The sequence below is a fragment of the Rana temporaria genome, chromosome 6, assembly GCF_905171775.1.
Source record: "Rana temporaria chromosome 6, aRanTem1.1, whole genome shotgun sequence".
In the NCBI taxonomy this organism is placed as follows: Eukaryota; Metazoa; Chordata; class Amphibia; order Anura; family Ranidae; genus Rana; species Rana temporaria.
Genome location: NC_053494.1, coordinates 9,265,923 through 9,283,214, shown reverse-complemented (window position 1 = coordinate 9,283,214; position 17,292 = coordinate 9,265,923).

The window sequence follows — 17,292 nt, the reverse complement described above, 5'->3', positions numbered from 1 at the left end:
AGTAGGATGGATGTAGGACCAATGTAGGATAAATGTAGGACCAATGTAGCAGAGCAAAGTAGGATGAAAGTAGTGTAGTAGTGTGAACCCAGCCTGAGGCTGGGTTCACACTACTACACTACTTTCATCCTACTTTGCTCTGTGTTCAATGTTTCCCTATGCGAGCGTCTTGTAGCGTCCTACACAAGTCGGTCCGACTTTGAAAATGCTCCCTGTGCTACTTTTGGTCCTACATTGACCCTACTTCAGGCCCATTGAATATCATTGAAGTCGGACCAAAGTAGTATCCTGTTCATGAAAGTAGGATGGATGTAGGACCAATGTAGGATAAATGTAGGACCGATGTAGCAGAGCAAAGTAGGATGAAAGTAGTGTAGTAGTGTGAACCCAGCCTAATGGCCCGTACACACGATCCGAATATCGTACGACGGATCGTACGACTTTTTTCGCTTAATAGTCGCAAGTAAAATGAAATAGGTTATTAAAGTCACGAAAATTCTCGTACGACCGAAAAAAATAATCGGAAGTGATGTCATGTGTTGTAATGTATTTGTATTGTATTGTTGGACGACAACTGTACTGACTAAACGAAAATCGTACGATCTGACATCGTACGAGGAAAATTTTCGTGCATGTCCGATCGAAAAATATCGGATGAACGGTCGTGATCGGCTCTCGAAAGTAGTGTACACACGATCCGAAAATCGTACGATTCTTCATCGGACGATCGTTTTCGTCCGATATTCGGATCGTGTGTACGGGCCATTAGGCTGGGTTCACACTATACTACACGACTTTCATCCTACTTTGCTCTGCTACATCGGTCCTACATTGATCCTACATTGGTCCTACATCCATCCTACTTTCATGAACAGGATACTACTTTGATCCGACTTTGTGATAGTCTGACTTGTTCTTTGACCAATCAAAACAATCCCAGAGTGAGATAAATTCCTTTTACTGCTGCTGTAATCACATGTCGGATGTCAAAAGTCGGATGGTTAGGACGAGAATTCTACTTTGATCCGACTTCAATGATATTCAATGGGCTGAAGTCGGATCAAAGTCGGACCAAAGTAGTACAGGGAGCATTTTCTAAGTCGGACCGACTTGTGTTGGACCAGTTAAGAAGGCTCTCATAGGGAAACATTGATTTTTACACGTCATGCCACATGAGCTCCCAATGTAGGAGCGTTTGTCGGACAAGTGTGAACCCGGCCATAGAGGGGAATCCATCAAAACTGGAGCAGACAGAGTCTGGGGCAGCTGTGCATGGCAACCAATCAGCTTCTATCTTTTATTTCCAAAGCTTAATTGAACACGCTGAAGATAGAAGCTGATTGGTTGCCATGCACATCTGCACCAGATTTTGTCTGCTTCAGTTTTGCTAAATCCCCTCATTGTGTTCCGGTATATACAGTCCTTCCATTACAAACTACAGAAAATGTTTTGCCATCACTAAGGGATGTACTTATAATCAATGCGCCAGAATCTCAGTCAGTGGCGTAATTTTGTGCGGGCGTAACGTATCTGCTTTACGTTACGCCTCCGCAACTTAGACGGGCAAGTGCTGTATTCTCAAAGCACTTGCTCCGTAAGTTGCGGCGGCGTAGCGTAAATCGGCCGGCGTAAGCCCGCCTAATTCAAATTTGGATCAGGGGGGCGTGTTTTATGTAAAACTACTGTGACCCGACGTGATCGTCGTTTTTGCGGAACGGCGGATGCGCCGTTCGTGGAATTTCCCAGTGTGCATTGCTCCAAAGTACGCCGCAAGGACGTCATTGATTTCGATGTGAACGTAAATGACGTTCAGCCCTATTCACGGACGACTTACGCAAACGACGTAAAATTTTCAAATTTCGACGCGGGAACAACAGCCATATTTAACATTGACTAGGCCTGCTATTTGATGGAATAACTTTACGCCGGAAAACGCCTTACGTAAACGGCGTATCTTTACTGCGTCGGGCGCACGTACGTTCGTGAATCGGCGTATCTAGGGATTTACATATTCTACGCCAAACTCATTGGAAGGGCCACGTAGCGGCCAGCCTAAATATTGCACCCTAAGATACGACGGTGCAGGCTGTCGTATCTTAGATAGGTTTAAGTGTATCTCAGTTTGAGAATACACTTAAACTTAGGACGGCGCAGATTCAGAGTTACGTCGGCGTATCTACTGATACGCCGGTGTAAATCTTTCTGAATCCAGCTATATGTGTGAATGGGGCAAATGAACAAATGTCATTGGCAGGGCTGATGTTAGAAATCACAGGGGCCCCAAACAGCCTACCTGACCAGGCCTCCCCCTGGGCCGAAGGTGACGGAGATTTATCATTCCCTTTCTCTGCAACCTCAGCTGCACAGATGAATAAGAAGGCTTCCTGCACATTTACAAGCGGAAGCATAGTAAATACAGTTTACTATGCTTCCATGTTGAACACAGGCGTAATTGGTACCGATCGCTTACTGTGTTCATTCAGGAAAGTAAGGGGCCAGAAAATTACATATTTACCAACCCCTTCTCTCGCTCTCCATCCTGAAACATCCATCTGTGTGCCTGCAGCAGCTGCCAGTGGGAGAAGAGAGAAGCCGGCAGCGCTGCAGGGGAAAGGGACACACAGAGGGGCTTGAACAGATGAAAGCAGTGCATGTGCTAGAACCCATCCCCCTGCAGTACAGCCGGAGGGAGGGAGAGGGAGAGAAGCTCACAGCACTGCAGGGGGAGGCAGAAAAGGATCAGTGTCTGCAATAAGACAGTAGAGCCGGTCCTCTTGCTCAGCAGGTGCCTGTGCCCGCCCCCCCTTTGAGCTGATGGGGCCAGGGTCCAGTACAGGAGGGCTGGCTTTATTGCCTTATAAGCAGCCCTTGTCATTGGGCCATTTCCTGTGGCGGACGTTTTATTTTATTCAAAATACTGGATTTGGCCACTAGAAGGTGCTAAATATTTTCATTGATTTCAAATGAAAAAAATTGCATTTGGCCACTAGATGCCACTAATATGATAGAAAATATTTAATCCAGAGCATGAAATAGCCTAATAATATTTGTTTATTTTGCCCCATTCACACAGAATGAATGTACATTTCCTGGGTAAACTGCTATGTGCATTTTGTAACCCTAAGTTTTTTTTTTTTTAAATAAAAACTATTTTAAGGGCCCTTTCACTCCGTGTGTTCGTCAGCTCAGCGGGGATCCTCCGTAAAATCCCCGCTGAGCCGTCGGCTGACAGGGTGGTCCCCGCACACTGTGCACGGACCGCCCTGTCTTTTCTCCGCTCTCCCCTATGGGGGGGATCGGATGAACACGGACCGTATGTACACACCAAAAGAATACTGCAGTACCCAAATGAACAATGACCCAACTCCAGCCACAACATCACACAATGGTTACATAACAAGCCCCCCCAATACACATCACCCTCAATACATCTCTTAGCAGACACACTGACTCCAGGACCTGACCTAATTTACATGAGCTAATTAACTACAGCTGATGACTCATACACATGACCTTTAGGCTAGCCTTGCTGTCCCCTAAACTACAATACACATTATCACAGGACTCCTTCACACAATACAGGGTCAATTAGCCCAATCCACAAAAAGAAGATCTTTAGAAGTTAGTCTGGATTCAATTTACATTACACAGGCAGCCAGGTGGCTGGAGGTGATGACATCTTTCAATTAACCTGTTGAGTTCAGAATCAACAAACAGTAATTAGTTATTTTCAGATATCCTGGAATATATTGTGGATCATTACTTTCCCATCTCAGGTAGTCCAAGATATAATTTCTCAGTCATCCTATGCCCCTAGTGGACATAGGATGATTTTAGACATAAGAGGGTCCGGGGAAGCTGAAGCAAGGGTATCTCATACTTTTCAAGAGTTTCTGGGTTCCACGGGCCCTGCCGTTACAATGTCCTTATTTCTTCTGAGAAATCCTCACTTCCTGTTTTTCTGTCTGTAACTCCACACAGTAATGCAGGGCTTTCTCCCTGGTGTGGAGAAAGCCTCCTGAGGGGGGAGGGGCAAGCAGGCAAGTCAGGACACTCTCTACTTTGCAGATAGAGAAAGGAGTGATAAGGATTGATAACCCCTGACAACCTCAGGGCAAAACCCATTCTGCCGTTGATCCAAATTATGAAAACATGCAGAGAGCGAGGAACAGACTGCTTGCTTTCTGTGTCCAGCCGTAAAAAGACTAGGTCTTTTCCTGTGAGTCTATTCTTGGCACAAAGTCCTCGTGGCACACTCAGAGCACACTCACTCCACTCAAACTCACAGGGGCTTCTTTCGATGGAGGGGGTCAAAGGAGTGAGAGTGCATCTGTCTTTACTCAATCATTTCTTGAAGGTTCTTTAACTCTATGTACTCTGTCACTTCATTTAAGGATAATAACATTTGTAGTATATACCCATACATACATATTTATCATAACACACACATATATATATATATATATATATATATATATATATATATATATAGATAGATAGATAGATAGATAGATAGATAGATAGATAGATAGATAGATATCAAGAAATAAAAATAAAATAAAACAATATAAGGAAAGAAAAGCAACATTTGAGTAGTTCAGGAGAAAAATATTCATTTTATTTACCTCCACCACAGTAGCTGTGTGTTAGTGGGCGTCCTGACACTCCTGCTTGCCCCCTCCCCCCTCCAGAGGCTTTCTCCACACCAGGGAGAAAGCCTCGCATTACTGTGTGGAGTTACAGACAGAAGAACAGGAAGTGAGGATTTCTCAGAAGAAAAAAAGGACATTTAAAAGCAAAATGGAAGGATGAGGTAAGTGAAGGAGGACTGCACTAAGGTAAAGGAAGATATTTAGGAAAACAAATTGTACCTTTACAACCCCTTTAATTATAGCAAAAAGTAAAAAATTATTGTGCTTTTTTTTTTTTAAATTGTCGCAGTTTTTTTTTTTGTTTATAGCGCCAAAAAATTGAACCACAGAGGTGATCAAATACCACCAAAAGAAAGCTCTATTTGTGGGAAAAAAAAAGAATGTCAATTTTCTTTGGGTACAGCGTTGCACGACTGCGCAATTGTCGACGCAGTGCCGTATCATAAAAAATGGCCTGGTCATTAAGGGGGAAAATCTTCCAGTCTGTAAGTGCTATAAGAGACACTGCAATAAAGTAAGGCCGGGTACAGATGGAATGAAATCGGGGCAGTTCAGAAGGGACCCGCTGATCTTCGGTCTGTATGTGGCCCTTACTGTTCAACAGAGGTCAGTTGTTCAATTAAATTCTGGCCAATGATTACGCTGGAAATCTTTTAACGATCAGCGACTGCAGCCAGGGCCGCTGTTAGAAATCATGGGGCCCTGTACAGCCTACCCGACAGGGCCCCCCTACAACCACGCCCTTACCCCCACCCCCGGCCTCACCCCTGACCCTGACTTGAAGCAAAATGCAGGTTTGTTGCCGTTTACATATGTGTGTGGAGCCAACGCATGTGTTTGCAATTGGTAAGCATGAAAGAGCAGGGGGGCAGTTTAAATTTCTTTTAAATTGTATTTTATTTATTACAAATAATAAAAAAAAATATATCTTACACTGTATCTTTACATTTTGTTTGGTAATTTTTTTCTTTCACAAGGGATGGACAACATTCCTTGTGATAGCATGGGCCATAACAGGTCCTCTTTATGGAGAGATCTGTTTTTTTTTTTTGTTTTTTTTTTCAGACTCCATATCTGTCTTCTGGCCGCAAAAGCATCTGATCAAACTAAGATCAGTTTGATCAGATGCTTGTTCAAGTCGGTAATGGCTTCTTTACGTGAGACCAAAACCAGGAGTGATGAAATCTTTGTCACTTCTGGTTTCTGACATCATCACACGGTGGGAGGAGCGACATACATCCCTCTCACTGTGTCCCAGTAACTGGATGCTACTGGTCACATCTTAAAAGGAGTAAAGGCTGTGGTGGGACCCCCTTCCACTGCCTGTAAAAGTAATCCAGGGGCTTCCAGCCACTACGATTACTTTTACTTTGTGCAGAGTCTATGGGGCTAAAAAATTATATCTCGATCATTGCTGTAGTGATGACTGAGATATCAACTTTCGAATTCAGTGATGACAGGAGGCGGTTAAAGTGGATTGGTTTGGGGGGCAGTAAAAATGCAGCTCCACTGCACGTTTACTGCTCCCCAAGTGGCGTTTAAAGTAGCATGTTTCTTATCATCTGGTTACAATTATCACACAGGCAGCACAGTAAGCAGGGGCTCTATCATGGCTCTGTCATGGCTCTATGTCACATGTTGAGTGCTGGCTTAGTTAACTTATGGCTGTATTGTATATAACAGACTGTATCAATAAAGCCATAACAAAGTCAGCACCCAAAAGCAACGTGACACAGAGCCATGACAGAGACCCTGATGTGCTGCCTGTGTGATGATTGTAACCTAACCTGCTGTGCTGTGAGATAAATATCGCTATAAAAATGACAATGGTCCCAAAAATGTGTCAAAAGTGTCCGAAGTGTCCGCCATAAGGTTGAGTACCGATAAAAATCTCAGATCGTTGCCATTACTAGTAAAAGAAAAAAATATTAATAAAAATGCCATAAAACTATCCCCTATTTTGTAGACGCTATAACTTTTGCGCAAACCAATCGATAAACGCTTATTGCGATTTTTTTTTTTTCAAAAAATATGTAGAAGAATACGTATCGGCCTAAACTGAGGAAAAAAATTGTTTTTTTTATATATATTTTTGGGGAATATTTATTACAGCAAAAAGTAAAAAATATTATTTTTTTTTCAAAATTGTCGCTCTCTTTTTGTTTATAGCGCAAAAAATAAAAAACCACAGAGGTGATCAAATACCACCAAAGGAAATCTCTATTTGTGGGAAGAAAAAGGACGCCAATTTTGTTTGGGAGCCACGTCGCACGACTGCGCAATTGTCAGTTAAAGCGATGCAGTGCCGAATCGCAAAAAATGGCCTGGTCATTGACCAGCAAAATGGTCCGGGGCTTTTAAACTTTTTTTTCCATTGATACATGTTCCCTGGGGCAAACCCCGGGTTCTCAAAGACGTTTTCCGACAATAGCTTGCATATGGGGCTTTAAAATGAGCACTTTTGAATTCGAACGTTCGAGTCCCATTGACGTCAATGGGGTTCTAAATGTTCGCGCGAACGTTCGGTCCGTTCGAAGGTTCTGGTGCGAACCGAACGCGGGGGGTGTTCAGCTCATTTCTAGTACCGACGGCCTAACTCATTTTTCAAGGCCTGAAAATGCCAAGACGGTACAAATACCCCCCAAATGATCCATTTCTGGAAAGTAGACAGTCCAAGCTATTTATGGCAAGTTTTTTTAAGTTTACATTTTCTGTCACAATTTTTTGGAAAATTAGGAAATGTTCAAAAATAATGTTTTTACAATTTATTTATTTTTCTACATACTGTCACATGTACCCCAACGCAAGTGGTCAGACACTATAGATGGCTACTGTGTAGCAGCCCCCTTTTCCATAAGGCAAGCAGGCCTACTGGTACTCGGTTGCCCCCAGGACTCATACACAATGTTATAGTGCCTGGCCACCACACCAGGGCAGGCATGAACTAAGCAAAGCAAACAGGTACTTGCAGTTAGAAGACAGATAGCGTGGTTCAATGACAGTCCAGGTAAAAGGCAGTCTGAGTTCAGGGAATAGTCCAAAATCCGGTCCAAAGTCATACACAGGGAAATCCAAACTAGTAAAACAGACAGACAGGGTGCTTGATCACGAACAACACATGTATCACTCTCTCTCTCTCTATCACAAGCCTCCAAATGAGGGCTTAGCTGGTTTATAACAGGTTTGAGTTTCCACCCAGAGACTGACCACATCAATCAGCCTGCAGGTGGACAAAAACAGGGAGAGCGCCACAGCCAAAACCCAGATGCTGGAATGAGGAGCAGGAGCGCTAGTTGCTCCTGACATTACCCCCCCTCTGAGGAAGGTGACGTTACACGGGAGTCAAGCCCGATAGCTGAAACGCAAGCAGAATGCAGAGAGCCCTGAAAAAAAGATTAAAAGTCCCACCTGGCCGAATAAGGCAGTCTATCCAAAGGATGGATTGAACCTCTTAGACAGGTTTAAATTGATGTAGTAGAAGTAGGGTGCGGCCAGGTTACAGAAAGTCCTGAATAAGAAGAAGCAGGAGACTCAATGGGCATGGGCTGGACTGGCATACCTTGTGCAAAGGCTGACTGAATTGCATCGCCAGGTGTAGCTGCCAACTGAATTGCATCGCCAGGTGTAGCTGCCAACTGAATTGCATCGCCAGGTGTAGCGACTACCTGAATCACATCGCCAGGTGTAGCGACTGTGGAACTTGCGGACAAGTCAACCTGGATGTGCATCCAACGGAGTTTAGAACTATGCATAAAAAAAAGGTGAGTAAAAATATACAGGGGCTGACGCGTTTTGGCTTACGGAGGATGAGGATGGTTTAGTAAGCCAGTCCACCACCTCCTCTGCATGCTGTGGCTGGATAGCACAAGCAACAGCACTAAACAGAGGAAATGATGCCCTGCCTGAGGACTGACCACATCCACCTTTGTCTGTGGGCACACACACTGCTGGCCCCCTTACAGTGCCATGGGAACGTCTGCCCCTACTTGTTGTCCTCCCATACATGATGGGGGGGAATGGGGGGAGCTTATTAACAAAATGTAATACATATGTGTAAATGTCTACGTGGATGCATTTTAATCAATGGAAAGTGGTATTTGGTGCACTTTAATTTGAGTACTCACGACACAGACACACTCCACTGATACACTATAATATTGCAGTAACGCACAGAACTATATGGCGTTAAACTTGCAGTAACAATCAGAAATGAATGCGTTAAACTTGCAGTAACGCAATGAAATATACAGCATTAAACTTGCAGTAACACACAGAACTATATGGCGTTAAAAAAAAATTTACTTTAGTTAAATTTTAATTTATGAAAAGATTTACAATTGTTTGATACACAGGGGCAGATCCTCAAAGAAATTATCTCTTGATATGCCGCGTAATTTCAAATTTTGCGCGTCGTATCTTTGTTTTGGTATCCACAAAACAAGATACGACGGCATCTGTGTTAGATCCGACAGGCGTACGTCTTCGTACGCCGTCGGATCTTAGATGCAATTTTTCGGCGTCCGCTAGGTGGCGTTCCCGTTGTATTCCGCGTCGAGTATGCAAATTAGCTATTTCCGACGATCCACGAACGTACGACCGGCCGTCGCATTTTTTTATGTTGTTTCCGTTCGGCTTTTTCCGGCGTATAGTTAAAACTGCTATATGGTGGCGTACTCAATGTTAAGTATGGTCGTCGTTCCCGCGTATAATTTTGAAAACTTTACGTTGTTTGCGTAAGTCGTCCGTGAATGGGGCTGGACGCCATTTACGTTCACGTTGAAAACAATGACGTCCTTGCGTCGTCATTTGGAGCAATGCACCCTGGGAGTTTTTACGGACGGTGCATGTGCAATTCGTTCGGCGCGGGGACGCGCTTCATTTAAATGAAACACGCCCCTACCTGCCCAATTTGAATTCCGTGCCCTTACGCCGCGAGAGATACACTACGCCGCCGTAACTTATGGCGCGAATTCGTTGAGGATTCAAACCAAAGCCAAGTAAGTTACAGCGGCGTAGCGTATCTTACATCTGCGCCGGGTGCAGCGTATGCATGTCGATCTGCCCCACAGTGTTTTAGCAAATGAAATGCCACTTAACCACTTTCCGTCCACCCCTTAGCATATTTTCTGGTACAGGGCAGCTCTCCTGCACAGGATCATAAATGTATATATAGTATGTAATTCTGCACCTGGGCCTGCAGGGGGCGTGCATGCACCGCTGGCAAGCCGTTTCTGCTGTGATTACTCACAGCAGAAGCCGAATCTGGTAAAAACCAAAGGTAAAACACGCAGAACGAAGACTTGCCTATGTAAGCAAGGCAGATCTCCATCACAATGAGGGAAGGGATGGATCCATCTCTTCCCTTAGACCCCTTTTTACACTGAAGGAGTTTTTCAGGCGCTTTAGCGCTAAAAATAGCACATGTAAAGCACCTGAAAAATGCCCAAGAGCTTTCACACTGGGGCGGTGTACTTGCAGGACATTAGAAAAAGTCCTGCAAGCAGCATCTTTGGGGTGGTTTGCGAGCACTTTATACACCACTCCTCTACCGCCCCTGTCCATTGGAATGCATTTGACGCAACTACTGTATTTGGGTGGGAGCGGGGGGATTTTGACCCCCTAGAAGAGGTTAAAAAGGGTTAAAAGCAACCGTGTAGCGCAGCTGCCAAAGCGATTTGCATGAGCTTTTAACCCTTTTCAACCCCTTCTAGGCGGTTAAACACATCCTACTCCCGCCCGAATAATGGTGTCAAAAGCGCCACTATAACAGAGGTAAAGCGTCACTAAAACTAGTGGTGCTTTACCGCTACCGCCCCCACCGCCCCAGTGTGAAAGGGCTCTTTGTAAAAGCACCTAACACAGTATACCTAAACACAGGGTAGGCACACATTTAACTCTTTGATCACCCCCTAGATGTTTAACCCCTTCCCAGCACAGTACAGTGACAGTGCATATTTTTAGCACTAATCACCCTATGAGGCCTTGTACACACGATCGGTCAAAACTGATGAAAACGGACTGAAGTTCAGTTTCATCGGTCCAAACCTATCGTGTGTGGGCACCATCAGTCAGTTATCCTTCGGGTCAAAAAAAAGAGAACTTGCTTTAAAATTGAACCGATGGACGCCTAACCGATAGTTAAAAAAACGATCGTTAGAACGCAAAAGCTACGGTCAAAAGGCAGCGCATGCTCAGAATCAAGTCGACGCATGCTTGGAAGCATTGAACTTCGTTTTTTTCAGCACGTCGTGTGATTTACGTCACCGCGTTCTGACACGATCGTTTTTTTTTTAACCGATGGTGTGTAGGCACATCAGACCATCAGTCAGTTTCATCGGTTAACCGATGAAACGGTCCTTCAGTCCGTTTTTATCGGTTATGACCGATCGTGTGTACGCGGCCTTAGTGTCACTGGTTCCCACAAAGTGTCAAAAGTTATCCCGCAATATGTCGCTCATCGACGCCATTAATAGTATTAATAAAAAAAAATCCATAAATATATATCATAGATGCTTTAATGTTCGCGCAAACCAATCATTATACTGTTATTGGGATTTTTGTTTTTTACAAAAAAAATATAGCAGAATACATATTGGCCTAAATCAATGGTCTCCAAACTTTCTAAACAAAGGGCCAGTTTACTGTCCTTCAGACTTTAGGAGGGCCGGACTGAGGCCAGTGGGAGTAAAAAAGGTTCCATCATCAGTGGAAAGAATAATACCCCATTGTTTATTTCATTAAGAGTAATTGCGCCTCATTATTGGTGTAACTGGGAGGAATTGTGCCCCATCACTGATGTTATTGGGCCTCGATGTTGGTGTCATTGGGAGAGATTTGCCACATCGTTGGTGTCATTGGAAGGAAATGTTCATTGGTGTGAGTGGGGCAGAATTGTGCCATTGTTGGTATTAGTGGATGAAATAGTGCCAAGGGCCAGATAATAAGCAAGCAAAGGGCCACATCTGGCCTGCGGGCCGTAGTTTGGAGACCACTGACCTAAATTTATGAAGATTTTAAAAATAACATATAAGATGTTTTTTTGGGCAGAAAGTAAAAAAATATTATTTCTTTTTTCAAAATTGTCGGTCTTTTTTTTTTGTTTATAGCACAAAAAAATAGGAACCACAGAGGTGATCAAATAGTACCGAAAGAAAGCTCTTTGTGGGAAAAAAATTACATAACATTTATTAGGGCACAGTGTCGCACGACCGCACGATTGTCAGTTAAAGGGGGGTAAACCTTCTGGAGGTCAAGTGGCAAATTACTGTGTTTACATCTCCTTTAATATTATTATCAGTGCCCCATACAGTAATACATGGAAGTTTAGAACCCACGTTACTTAATATAGGTGATTACACCTTCATGACTCGTGATTTGTTCCTTCTGCGCTTATTTTGGCTGCATTACAACATAGTTTCAATTCCGGTCAAGTGAGCAGGAAATCAAAACTATCAACAGAATAAATAAACACTCCTTATACGCAGCTCAGGAGAAGTGAAAGTAGCTGAACAGAAGCCGTGTCCGCTCTCAGAGGAAGGTGAGTACAGGCATACCCCACTTTTAAGTACACAATGGGACCAGAGCATGTATGTAAAACGAAAATGTACTTAAAGTGAAACAATACCTTTTTTCACTTCTAGGGTGTAGTAGGGGGGCAGGGGCTGTATTTGGGGTGTCAGGAGCTGTAGTTGAGGTCTTAGGGGCTGTAGTGGGGGTGTCAGGGGCACATTGGAACAGGGCAGGCTATGCTCTCGAAGCTTCAGCTCCTTCTACTGCGGCTGCAAAATGTCTGTACAGTACTTGTAAGGCACTTTACATACACTCGGGGGTATGTCCTTACTCGCGAGTGTATGTAAAGTGAGTGTACTTAAAGCGGGGTATGCCTGTACACAATCTGCTTTCCACAGCTAGAATTTAAAATGTATGGAAAGCCAAAAAAAAAGTTTTTTTTTACAGAGTAGAAGGATTGAAGGTTTTACTGATTGTATCCTCACTGGGGAGACCCCCTTCTCTATTTGCCTTGGTGACCATTGTGGATGAGATACAAAAGCTGAGTTGTCTCCAGAAGAAGAGGTGAGGGGAAATCTCCAATAAGTAAACGTGTTCTGGTGACAACCGTCTAATAGGGGATACCTAATTTGAAGGATATTCTCTTCCTGTGGAGTCCCTGGAACAGAATATGAAGGGAATCTAGGGTTGCCAACCACCAGTAAATTTACTGACAGTTTGTAAAAATCTGTGTTTTTTTTACAACTGCCAGTAAATATCAGGGGCTGATAATTTCATGCTGTGTTGACTTTTGTAAAGTGTAAATCAAGAAAATTACTTTGTTATAGGTATTGTCAGTGTTTCCATATCATGTTTATATTGTTCAAATATTCACTGTGCCTGTAAAAAATTTGCTCAGCCAGTACATTTTCCATGTTTTGTCAGTAACAAATGCTGCGGGAGGTTGGCAAGTGGCAACCCTGGAAGGGCTACAGATAGAAAACATTCAGTGACAGAGGTCTTAACTAGTCCCTACTCCATCCAAAATTAACAAATAATGTTTGCTGTAAAGAGACCCTGTCACCAGCTTAAAAAACTGCAGGTAAAAATACAGAAGAAGCAAATATTGAAAATGTTTTATTTGTGTGTTTTTTTTTCTTTCCATAAACAATGGTTATTCATAGCTCCCAACTATCCCTGATTTCAAGGGACTATCCCTGATTTGGAGCCTCTTTGTCCCTCTTTCCTCCTCATTTGTCCCTCATTTTGGTCTGATCTATATAGTTGTATATAAAATGCACTTTTTATCTTTGAAAACGTGTTTCCCAGAGCTAAATCTTTCATCCAATTTCTAAATTGCTGCATTTGTAAATTGTAAAAGTCATTATAAAAGAATAGGAGTGCTAAAAAAAAGTCTGTGTGGATTTAATTAAACTTTTTTTGGTTAATTCTCCTTTAAGGGGGCATGGCGGGGGGGGGGGGCATGTCCTATGCCTACATAGGTTTGTAAGTTTGTAAGTTTAAATATGATCCAGCTCATCTAGCTACATAATGGGATTAACAAACCAAACAATGAAGTAAAGTCAGTCCATGGAGTCGACATTTGGTGGTTACAGGGTTTCAAAGCAACCGCGTTTATGCAGATTCTGGCATGCAGAGGCAGAGGACTTAGGTTTTGTCGGATCTTGTTGTGAGGATGAACGTAAGGGTGAAGGCCTGTAAGGGTGATCTTTAGTTTTGGGTTGATCCAGAAGTCCCAAATATATCAGAACTGTTTGCAATTCTTCTGAGGTACGGCAAACATATTTTGTTTCTAGATGGGTGAAGCGTAGCGAAAATGGCAAACCCCAATGATATATGATCTGATGACGCTGCGAAATTTGCAGGAAGGGTTTGAGTGCTCGTCTTTTGGTTACTGTAAGTGGGGAGAGATTAGCAAATAGCTGATATGCATTGCCTTGGAAGGTTAAGGCAGAATTTCCTCTGGCTGCTGCAAGTAACTGTTCCTTTGTTCGATAATAATGAAACCTAACAATTATGTCCCTGGTGGGACCGTTAGGTCTACGTGGGGCTAAAGCCCTGTGTACCCTGTCCATTTCCAGCCTTTCAACTGGGGTGCCAGGCAGGAGTTCTTGAAAAAGTGCAAGCATAGTAGCCTGTAGTGTTGAGCAGAATATGCCATATTCGATTTCGCGATATATCTCGAATATATATTCGAATATTCGAGATATATTCGCTAAATTCGAATATTCGTGATATTTTATCGAAATTAATTGAATGCGATTTTTCGCTATTGCGAATGCGAAAATAATTGCGATTTTTTAATAACTGCGGTAGGAGCGCTCTGATTGGCTTAGAATATTCGTGATATTTTATCGAAATATCGCAACATGCGAATGCGATATTTATTGCGCAATTTCGAGATATGCTGGAGGAGCGCTCTGATTGGCTCAGAATATTCGTGATATTTTATCGAAATATCGCAACATGCGAATGCGATATTTATTGCGCAATTTCGAGATATGCTGGAGGAGCGCTCTGATTGGCTCAGAATATTCGTGATATTTTATCGAAATATCGCAACATGCGAATGCGATATTTATTGCGCAATTTCGAGATATGCTGGAGGAGCGCTCTGATTGGCTCAGAATATTCCTGATATTTTATCGAAATATCGCAACATGCGAATGCGAAATTTATTGCAGATATTTCGAAAACTGCTGTAGCAGCACTCTGAAATCGAATATGTATGATATTTTAACCAAAATACATATTGCGATTGCGATTTTTCGATCGCGCATGCGCAATTGCGCGAACAACACGCGACCATTTCCTGGAGCCTTGCCAGTTTCCCAATATTACAGCAACATGGTGGGAAGCAATTTCTCAAAGTCTGAGGAAAAGTTGCTGATTTGTGTAAGTATTTTGACCACTGTTATTTCATCATCTTCAACTGCATTTAAGTCTAGTTTAAAAGTTAGTATATATGATCAGATATTAGTATTTAACCAAAAATGTGTCTCCTGCTTTTACAAAACTACAAGTCCCAGCATGCCTGGACAGCTGCAGACACCCTGGTTGGCAAATGTGTATTTAGGCACTTTTCCTTGTTATTTAGCATAATGAATTTAAAATTTTTTTGGACATAGGACGTATGCGAACGTCCTGACTTCAGTGTCCTCAAGGCCCAAGGACGTTCGAATACATATTGCCCTTTAGATGTTGCAGAACTACAACTTCCAGCATGCCTGGGAATGCTGGCACTTCTAGTATTGTAAGTTCTGCAGGCCCACATTTTTCAGGCCTTTATGCACGGGTCTCTAAACTGTGGCACCCTAGATGCAGCAAAAGTAAAATTCTTAGCATGCACTGAAAGACCGTGGCTGATGGGAGTAGTAGTTTTGCAACAGCTGGAGGTGGACTGGTCTTGAAACCCAGAGTTAGGTAACAAACCCGTAGTGTTTTGCAACCATTCTGCCTCCAGCTGGTTATTTTCTGTTGAAAAGCCTGTGGCGTGCAAAACACAACCCAAAAACTCCACCCGGTGCAAGGAAAAATTTGCACACACCTAAAGAGTGACATCACAAAAAACTGCGACGGTTGCATACGTCAGTGGTCCTCCGAAAAGGTCCCGTCTCTGACCCCCCGGGGCGTTAGGCTCCTGACAGGGAAAAGAGTTACTGTGGTCCATACAGCCGAAGCCATATGGACCCATCTCGGTCCAAGCAGCGCAATCAACACGCGAACAACACGCGACCATTTCCTGGACCCTTGCCAGTTTCCAACTTTATGATCGCAACGCAATCGCAGAGCAAGATGGTTGGAAGTAATTTCACTGTATCTGAGGAAAAGTTGCTGATTTGTGTAAGTATTTTGACCACTGTTATTTCATTATCTTCAACTGCATTTTAGTCTAGTTTAAAAGTTAGTATATATTCATAATTATGCAAATGATAATGGCTGCTATATTTATGTAAAAAAGGTGGCGACGGAAATGGCAGTATATAAAATCTGTCATGTTACCCCTGTCATTGATTAATAAGGCGAGAATGCTTCCAATTGTTGAATAGCATACATTTATGTCATATATCCATAAGGCTGTCAACAAAAGTATTACAATATACTTTGTTCTTCATCTTGCAGAAGTTCCTGGAAACAGGATACGATGAGCTGCGGAGGCAGCAAGAAAAACAGGGAGTTATAAGCTCCCTGATTGAGGAACTAGGCGAAGAACACACTCGCATGGCGATCCTCAAAAAGTGGTCCGACCTGAAGAGGCGCCAGATGAACCGGGTCAGGCGTATCCGGAATAAATATCATCCTGGTAAGTTATTGGTCACAGTTATGTTTTTTTTTCCCTAAAGTGTATTTTGTGCGTGTACTCGAGAGAGGAGCCGGACTGCAGGAGTTGGGAGTAGGCAGGCCTCCCCCAGAGGTAATCTGCCACCTTTCTCCATGCCCCGGGTGGCAATGGCGGGTGTGAGGGGGTCCTCCCACACAGACCGTCCTACCTGCTCCGCTTCGAAGCCCCACGGGGCAGAGGGACTCCCTATAAGGGAGTGAGAGGATTTGCCCGCTCAACCAGCCCCGTTAGTCCTTCGCCTCTCTTTTTAGAGACCGCATGGTCAGAGTGCGTGCATGTTAACCCAATTGCGAGTGCGTGTGTAAGTGTGGTGGTTTTTGTGGGAGGGAGGTGGGCATACTAAGCGCAGGCTTACCTCGCATAGCACACCCACCGGGGGCCGAGCTGAGACCACCAAACTCAATTCACATGTAGCCGAGAGCGGGATCCGAACCCCTAGCTGCAGAGGTGAATGGCTTGTCAGCGCAGTGGCAATCGCGTTGAGCCAGCCCGGGTCCCTTGGGGACAGTTATGGAAGGTCATATGTAATTAATGTAAGGTCAGATGTTGTTAACCAAGACGCCATGTTGTTGTAACATATATCACCACCAGCCAAGGTATTCATAGTACTGTTGGAAAAAAACATGGGACAGCAGACAGGAACACAGAAGTTATGTGGGAACATACTTTTCCCATTGCTTTGCATGGGACTTTAAACAAAAAGCCCGACCCTCACCAATGGGGTTAGTTAAGGGATAAATTAACGATCCTATACTTTAAGTGGACGTATAGATAACATGTGACCAAGTG